Source organism: Myotis yumanensis, unplaced genomic scaffold, assembly GCF_028538775.1.
Source record: "Myotis yumanensis isolate MYYU_CA2020_CCGP unplaced genomic scaffold, mMyoYum1.0.hap1 SCAF_8, whole genome shotgun sequence".
In the NCBI taxonomy this organism is placed as follows: Eukaryota; Metazoa; Chordata; class Mammalia; order Chiroptera; family Vespertilionidae; genus Myotis; species Myotis yumanensis.
This window is the reverse complement of record NW_027223759.1, coordinates 7837278-7845971: the sequence shown is the minus strand read 5'-3', so window position 1 is coordinate 7845971 and position 8694 is coordinate 7837278. Positions and strand designations below refer to the sequence as shown.

The 8694-nt window shown below is 39.2% G+C and overlaps 1 non-coding gene across 1 annotated transcript; it reads right to left on the bottom strand.

Moving 5' to 3' along the window:
- Positions 1 to 5022: 5022 nt before the first annotated feature.
- On the bottom strand, positions 5023 to 5126 carry LOC139015868 (U6 spliceosomal RNA). The gene has a single exon (XR_011472521.1). It is a non-coding gene; the product is annotated as a U6 spliceosomal RNA (small nuclear RNA).
- Positions 5127 to 8694: the final 3568 nt, after the last annotated feature.

The window sequence follows — 8694 nt, the reverse complement described above, 5'->3', positions numbered from 1 at the left end:
GACTTCCACCCTCTGATTCAAGTACCGGTTCACATCTGAGTCCACACATCCAGCTTAACAGAACCATGTAACTTACGTGTTGAATGCTCCACTAGCATTCAAGTGCGTTCTATTCATTTCCCCCGTTGTTGGTAATTCTCTTTTCAGACGCTCTATAATTTGGGGGTGAAGTAGAATAGTTTGTTTTGTTTTTTTCTGAAAACATTCTCAGCTCTTAAGAGTCCTATAATTGCATAGGTCTTGGAACAGGATCAATTCTTGGGAAGGTTTTTTTTTTTAATGACTTGTTTTATTGTCGTTGTTTTGCTGTTGATATAAAAGACCCAACCCCCAAATTTAGGTTCATTAATGTTCAATTGTCACAGAGTATATTATAATGGTTCCGCACAAAGGACCTATAAAGCAAAGTATATTCTTATACAATGTTCAGCCAGCCAGCCTTATAGTAGTTACCAGAATCTTTTCCCCGTTTTTTCTCCCCATTAGAATAAAAAGTTTGTCTTTTTTTCTTAATTTCTTTACTGATTAAGGTATTACATATGTGTCCTCAGAAGTTTTTGTCTTTATCGCATTATCCCATTGGAAGTGATACAAAGTTAGCAGTTGAGCTAAATGTAGTCTTTTTGACCACAGACGTCTCCATTCCTTCCACACACTTTTTGGCTTTTTTCAATCATTCTTTGTCAGTTTGATTAAAATATCCTTTAAGAATTGTTGAGCCACAATGTGGTGTTTCCAATAAGCATGGTGCTTAGAATCTGTGCCTGGTTGAGATGAACTTGATGCGCATTGTGTCAACATCCAGCGTTGAAGCTGATGACTGTTTGCGGTAAGCTTGCTGACCAACCGCGTTTGCCTTTGGGGAGGGCCACACGGAAGGGCGCTGACAGCTCTGTGCGCAGCGATGGCTGGGTGCTGTCAGCATGTATGAAGAGTGAATGCTGTGTCCCATCGGTCTCATGTTGACTTGTTGTCATACTTAGCAATTCAACGCCTTTCCTCCCTTTTGGTCTCATTGATATTGTTATTTTATGAAATATTTTCTCTATTTTATTACAAAAGCAATATCCACCCACCCCTTATAAGGATTTTGGAGAATTCAGAAAAACTCAAAGATGAAAATAACAGTCTTGCCATTCATAGAAAATTATGGCTAACATTAATGTAACTGTAATTTTCAGTACAGTTTTACCTTTCTGAATTATTTGTGCTTACTTGGTTTTGTTTGTTTGTTTGTTTATGTATGTATGTGTGTATGTATGTATTTATTTATTTGAGTGGTTATTTTATTTTTCAAAGTCAGCTGATATTGAATACCATTCTGCACCAATTTCTGACTTTACAGACTGATCCCCTGCTGCCCCAAGCACCTGCCTGACCCCGCACCCAGTTATCTTGACATTATTGACTATATTCCCACGCTGCACACCGCATCTCGGTGGCTGTTCTGAAACTATCAGTTTGTACTGCGTAATCCCTTCACCTTTTCCACCCAGGCCCCTGAACCCCCTTTCCTCTGACATCTGTCAGTCCATTCTCTATATCCATGAGTCTGCTTCTATTTTGTTCATCAGTTTATTTTGTTCACTAGATTCCACATATAAGTGAAATTATATGATAGTTGTCTTTCTCTGACTGGTTTATTTCACTTAGAATAATACTCTCCAGGTCCATCTATGCTGTTGCAAAAGGTAAAATTTCCTTTTTTATAGCTGAGTAGCATTCCTTTATGTAAATATACCATGGATTTTTTTGTTGTTGTTTTTTATCCACTCATCTACTGATAGGCACTTGGGCTGCTTCCACATCTTAACTATTGTAAATAACACTGAAATGAGCATATTGTTTTGAATCAGTGCTTTGTCTCAAATTCTAACAGGAATTCATAGTGCAAAGAAGTACGCCTATATTATTAGCAATAAGTAGTGACACATTCTTATCTCAGACCCTAGGTCTTAAATTACAGTTTTTTTTCACAAAATAATTATTTGATACTGCTGTACATGTCCAAAGAATATATGTCAAAGCATCACGTATCTTAAAATTCAATAGTGTAATTAGCATCTCATTTAAAAAATTATTGTGGAAACAACATTTAAAATGAGATGTACTCTGTTGATTATCTCCTCTGCTGTGCAGAAGCTTTTTAGTTTAATGTAGTCTCACTAATTTTTTGTTCTTGTTGCCTGTTGCTTTTGGTGTCACATCCAAGAAATCATTTCCAAGGCGAATGTCATGGGACTGTTCCTGTATGTTTTCTTCTAGGAGTTTTAGAGTTTTGGTCTTACGCTTAAGTCTTTAACCCATTTTGAGTTGATTTTTGAATATGGTAGAAGATGAGGGTTAAATTTCATTCTTTTTCATGTGGTATTCAGTTTTCCCCAGCACCATTTGTTGAAGAGACTATGCTTTCCCCATTGTGTATTCTTGGCATCCTTCTGGTACATAGTCAGTGTACACCAATAAATACTTGTGGACCAAATGAACAAATGAATGAGTGAATGAGTATGCAAAGCAATAAGAAAGGTCTGTTCTTTTTGAAATGTCTAATAGAAAGCTCAAGGTTCTTGAAGTTTCTCAGCTGGTTAGTTATAATCTCTGTGATGATTAAACTATTTGCATGATTTTTTAAACTTCACTTGTTGAATCTGTCTACCACCAACATCTATATTAATGGCCTAAGGCAGTGGTCGGCAAACTCATTAGTCAACAGAGCCAAATATCAACAGTACAACGATTGAAATTTCTTTTGAGAGCCAAATTTTTTAAACTTAAACTATATAGGTAGGTACATTGTTATTAACTTAATTAGCTACTCCTAAGGCTTAGGAAGAGCCACACTCAAGGGGCCAAAGAGCCGCATGTGGCTCGCGAGCCGCAGTTTGCCAACCGCAGGAAGGGAATAGATAATGAATTGTTAGACATTTGGTATTGGGATTTAGATTTTGACCTTCGTGTCTTTCCATTAGTGAAACTGGGAGAATGTTTTTTAACTTTTATGACTTTTGGAGACTGCCCATGAAGTACATTTCAGCTTTTTTTTTCTTTCGTGATTCATTTCAGCTTGTTAAAATATTTGGTGTTAATGTGTAGTTTCATTTTTATTATGCAAAATTATTCAGAATAGAACATGCATATTCTAAAAAAAAAAAAAAAAAAAGGTAACATGCGGACAGTGTTGCAAAACTCCAGGTGGGAGCTGTGACTGTCATGTAAAAATGACATATGTAAAAGTTATAAAATATACAACTAAAGTGTTTGAAAGGGAAAGGTGTCATTTGGGGGAGATTTATTCTCAAAGTCAGAAGGAAAAAAATGGAAGTGGTCCCACCTGTTCTTTCCAGACTAGAGGCTCTGGTGGCATTGCCGTGTTTAATGGCGATTCATGTGCTGTATTACAAACAATTTAAATAAAAAAACGACAAGCTCATGCCTTCTGGAAAATAGACCAGTTAGAAAAATGAGGCACACTGGCAAAATTAAATATGTTCACTGGGTTTCCAAAACCACTCAAGTTCATAGGTAGCGATATGGGAAGGCGCATAAAAGAAGTCAGACTTCCTTTGGTTTATGTGCATGACATATGTAAAAAATCTTTAAAAATAGATACATTTATTCACCCTAGCTGGTTTGGCTCAGTGGATAGAGCCTTGGCCTGTGGACTGAAGGGTCCCAGGTTCAATTCAAGTCAAGGACGCATGCCCCGGTTGCAGGCTCAATCCCCAGTAGGGGACGTGCAAGAGGCAGCCGATCAATGTTTCTCTCTCATCATTGATGTTTCTATCTCTCTTTCCTTTGCCCTTCCTCTCTAAATTCAATAAAAATGTATATTTAAAAATATATATATACACATTTATTTTTTGAGATAGAAATAATCTACAGTGAAGTGCACATACTCTCAGGGTACGGTTTGATGACTTTTGACAAATGAGGTAGCCAGCAGAGTAACCTCCACCCCGAAGGACACTGTCCTCACCCCAGCAATACCCTCCTGTCCTTCCCAGTTAATCCTCTCCGTCACCCAGCTGCAATCATTCCTCTGACTTCTAAAACTGATGATTTAGTTTTGCCTAATATTTAAATAGTTAAGTGGAATTGTGTGCTCCTCTGTGTTTAGCTTTTACTATTTTTGCACAGCATAATGTCTCTTAGCTTTATTCATGTTGTGCATATAAATATTTTTTATTGCTGAGTAGTATTCTGCTGCATGAATGTACTAAAATTTGCCCATTTTCCTCTTGATGAAATTTGAGTTTGCAGGTTTTGCCACTGGTGAGTAAAGCTTCTGTAGCATTCTTGTGCAAATGTTTTTGTGGATATATGTTTTTACTTTTATTTTTGGTAAATATCTAGAGGTGGAATTGCTGGGTGAGAAAAAAAAGGGAGTATATTTAACTTTATAAGACACTGCCAAAACTTTCCCCAAAGTGTGGGTATTATTTTACACTTCAAGTTCCCCATTTATTCTTTTTTTGCCCATTTATTCTTATTGGGTTTTTTTAAAAATGTGTAGACTTCTACAATTCATAACAGAAAACAGAATTTAGGTTACATGCCAAAATCATTCTGTATACACAAGGTAACTTTAAGTGTTGCCTTATTGCACAGCTACTATGTCTATTGTCTCCCGAGAAAGAAATAGGGGTTATTTCTTATTTTCTGGGGACCAGCTATGGAGCAAAATGTTTTTTTAAATCTACATGTTGAAAGAGTATTTGAAACCCACTTAATATGTAAGAAGATAAGGAAGTCCTAAACTATGGCTATTATGGGGATGATTAATTGAGTTCACAATTTCAATCTTTAACCCTAAACTTTTATTTATTTATTTTTTATTTTTATGAACAACTATATAACAATCACTTGTGTTTCTGGGCACTTTTCTAAATGCATTACAGAATGGATTTCACATTCAATTCCTGGGGGTGAGGCTAGGGGGGGCGGGGCGGGAAGAAGCAAAACTCTTCTCAAGTAGGATGTAAGTAGCATTCTTGAAACTATTTACATGTGTTTTTAAAAACATGAAGTATGAAGCACTTCATGAATCTTTGTGTCAGCCTTGGGCAGGGGCCATGCTAATCTTCAAATCATTCCAGTTTTAGTGTGTGTGCCGCCCAAGTGAACACCCTCCCCAAACTTTTTGAATTCATTGAAGCCAATATATATTGTGACAAACCACCTTTACCTTAATTTTTCACCTCCATGTTTGATGGATTTTAGTATTTCTAACTTATTTCATTAAACTCCTAAAAATTTTGTTTTTTAAAAGAGTTACTTAATGTTGAAAAGAGCATAGAAGTTTCTGAAATCCCTTCTCCTCTTTGGAAAAGTGAGTTGTGTTTTGAAGGAATTTTGAAAGGAGTTCCATTCTCTAAGACAGTGGTCGGCAAACTGCAGCTCGCGAGCCACATGCGGCTCTTTGGCCCCTTGAGTGTGGCTCTTCCTAAGCCCTAGGAGTACCCTAATTAAGTTAATAACAATGTACCTACCTATATAGTTTAAGTTTAAAAAATTTGGCTCTCAAAAGAAATTTCAGTCGTTGTACTGTTGATATTTGGCTCTGTTGACTAATGAGTTTGCTGACCACTGGTCTAAGAAGTAAAAATCAGTTCGGAAATTACTGACCAGAAGGCCTGGCCACATCAGTCGTCCTCACCTTGCCTGCCACCATGGCGGTGCAGTAGAGACTAAGGCGAACGGGGAGGTTCTTCACATGTATGCGCTTGCCCAGGCCTATTCGCACCTAAAATGCCATTTTTACGCAGAAACATGTTGTTGTTTTGCAGGGCAAACTTTTGAGGGAAGGTTGAAAGCAGGTTGCGTGGAAAATACGCTTACTGACTTTTAGAACTGTGTTTGGCAGCGATGTGTACCCGGTTGTCCAATGTAAGCCCGCAGGACTTCCCCCCATTGGTAGTATGGTGGAGTATTCTTTCCGTAAACACGTGCTTCTGGAAAACATAAAAGGTCCGTTCTGGACAACTGCATCAGGCCTCGCTCTGCCATCTGTAAATCATTTAGACTTAGCCTTTTTGAATGACCCTTTAAAAATACACAGGACCTAATGCTATCCTCGAGTCCCGTAAAACTCCCATCGGACTCCAGTGGGAACATTGCAAAGATAGGCTCCGAGGAAGGAGGGCCTTTCCTAAGGCCTGCCTCTGAGAACTTCTCGGGCAGAACTTGGCCAGCGCATTCCTCCCGAGAGAGTTGTCTGATCTTGTTGGTTGTGGAGCTTCAAAATAGGCTCTCTGCCCGAAGGCAGCAGGCTTCTCTCAGATGGGTATATCCCCCCATAGGCCTGCAGCGTCCCAAGGCAGTGAGCCGGCGTGGGTGACTCCTGGTACTCAGGGAACCTGCCTCCCCTGCAGTCATACTTGGATCACCAGGCGTGTTCTCACTGCCCTGCCCCATGCTTCTCTACGCTCTATTTTAAAAACATGCCATTTTTGAGCACTTAGTATGAGCCAGGCACTGTATCAAAGCTTTACATGCATCATTTCACCCGATCCTGTGACTGACTGTGGAGCAATGTAAGGCGGCTACCAATGTCCCGAGGTCACCCAGCAGAGCCCATGTTTGGACCCAGTGCACACCTGTTCTATACCAAAGGGATGGTCCTTGTGTTGGGAGGGCCTTGTTTATTGACCTGTCTCTCCAATGAGCTTGAGAAAGGATTCTTGCCTTCTTCATCTTTGTATGGCTAAAGCAGGATTGATGGGATTTTAATAAATGAAACTTAAATGTAAAAATTAACCTTTCTCTGTGACTATAAGAGTTCACATCCTTTATATAGAAAACTGAACAAAAAAACACACACCCAAAAACAGAAAACATAAGCTGTTCCCAGATCCCGTTATTCAGAAATAACTGAAAGAAACCTTTGATAACTGGGTGAATTAAAAAAATATTTTAAAAACACTGATAGCTTTGTTCTGTTCCTAATGCATTTATATAGCAGTGGCTCACTGAGCCTAGGCGATTGTTCGATGTTGACGAAGCATCATTAGTGCATGATAAAGCCTTTATCCTTCATAACCTGGGAGGTGAAAAGGGGAAAACAGCAAATGTTTCAATGATAAAACTATTTTAATATCATAATATAAACTTCCTGAAACAGCATTCTCTTTGTGAATATACATTTTTGAGTCAATTTATTTCAAACTATTAAACTGATCTGAGGTAGATATTTAAACATTATCTCTCTTATGATCAGAAATACATTTCAGGGTTAACAACACACTTTTTATCCATAGGCAAAATAGGACCTGCCGTGCAATAGTTAAAAGCAGTTTATTGGGGAAGTCTAGACCCTAGTGGACAGGACTCTCTGGTACACGCCCCCACACTGAGCTGGTGGGACAGCTGGAGGGACGCCCCGAAGCCTCCAGGGCTTCAGAATGGATGGTTTCAAACCTCTTGGTGTTAATATTTTCTTCTCTTTTATTTTTTTTCATAAAAGATGTCACATGTATGTCTAGCTTAGAAGAACTTCATGGTATTTTGGTGAACACTAAGACTTTTCTACTCTACCTTTTTTTTTTCAAGCAGTGATTTTCTTGTTAGGCTGTAAAAAGAGTAAACTTTCTCCGCTTCCCCTTGTCAGCCCTTCCCTTTCCCTTCCCTCCCTCCCTCCCCTCACCTTCTCTGCTCTTCCCTCTATTCCTCTCCCCTCTGCTGGCTTCCCCTCCCTTCTCCTTACCTTCTCTGCCCTCCTTCCCCTTCCATCCCATTCCCTCCTCACCCCTTCCTTTCTGTTTTCACTTCACTGTAAGTATCCAACAATTAAGCAACATTAGCACTTTTTGTCAGGATGAATTTAGGTTACATTTATAACTTCATCCCCAATACGCAAGTGCACATACACACTTCACAAAATGGACTATTTCTTTTAAAACTAAAAAGAACTCTTCATTACTTCCTTTTCCTTTTGTAAATATGAAATTTAAAAAATGCTAAAACAATTAGAGTGAAAAATTAAACACGTAAATAACATAGAATGAGCATACTTGTGAATGAAATAACACCCAACACCCAATTGAAAAGTATGATCTTCTTGAGCTTGCGAAATCTTTCTCATTCTAAGCATTGCCATTAAACCCGTTTTATGATTCAGAGACACTATATGATTAGATTTCTCCAATCACCCTGATGACTCTAGATGTTTGAACTCCAAAGGCAGCCAGTTCTGCTCTGCGTTCCAGGGCTTATGGAATGAAGCACTCAGGGGTCAGGCACTCCGACACTTTGCAGTGACACACAACATAGGGACCTAATGAAAGTGGGAGCACAGTTTTGCAAACATGGAATTGTTAGGACATATCTATTACAGTAAATACGGCTCTTCACCTCCCCACACACCTGCAGTTCACTCGTGAGCATTGGGGGGGTTGTAGCTCCTGAATCATTGTCAAGTGTGGCAGGAAGTTCTCTGACACCAGGTGGGAAGGTTTCATCCCAGAGGTGTGTGGGCGTGGCTCAGAGCAGGCTGGTGAACTGAGGTGCAGATGTCTGAGGTGTGTGTGTGTGTGTGTGTGTGTGTGTGTGTGTATGTGTGTCATGTATTCCTGCGTAGTTTAGATCAATTGGGTGCAGTTTTCTGCATCCATCCAGTGCTGCTCATGTATGAGACGGTGCCTGCACAAACATTACATTTGCATTGTCCTCAGCTTGTCCCTGCTTTATCAGAGCAAA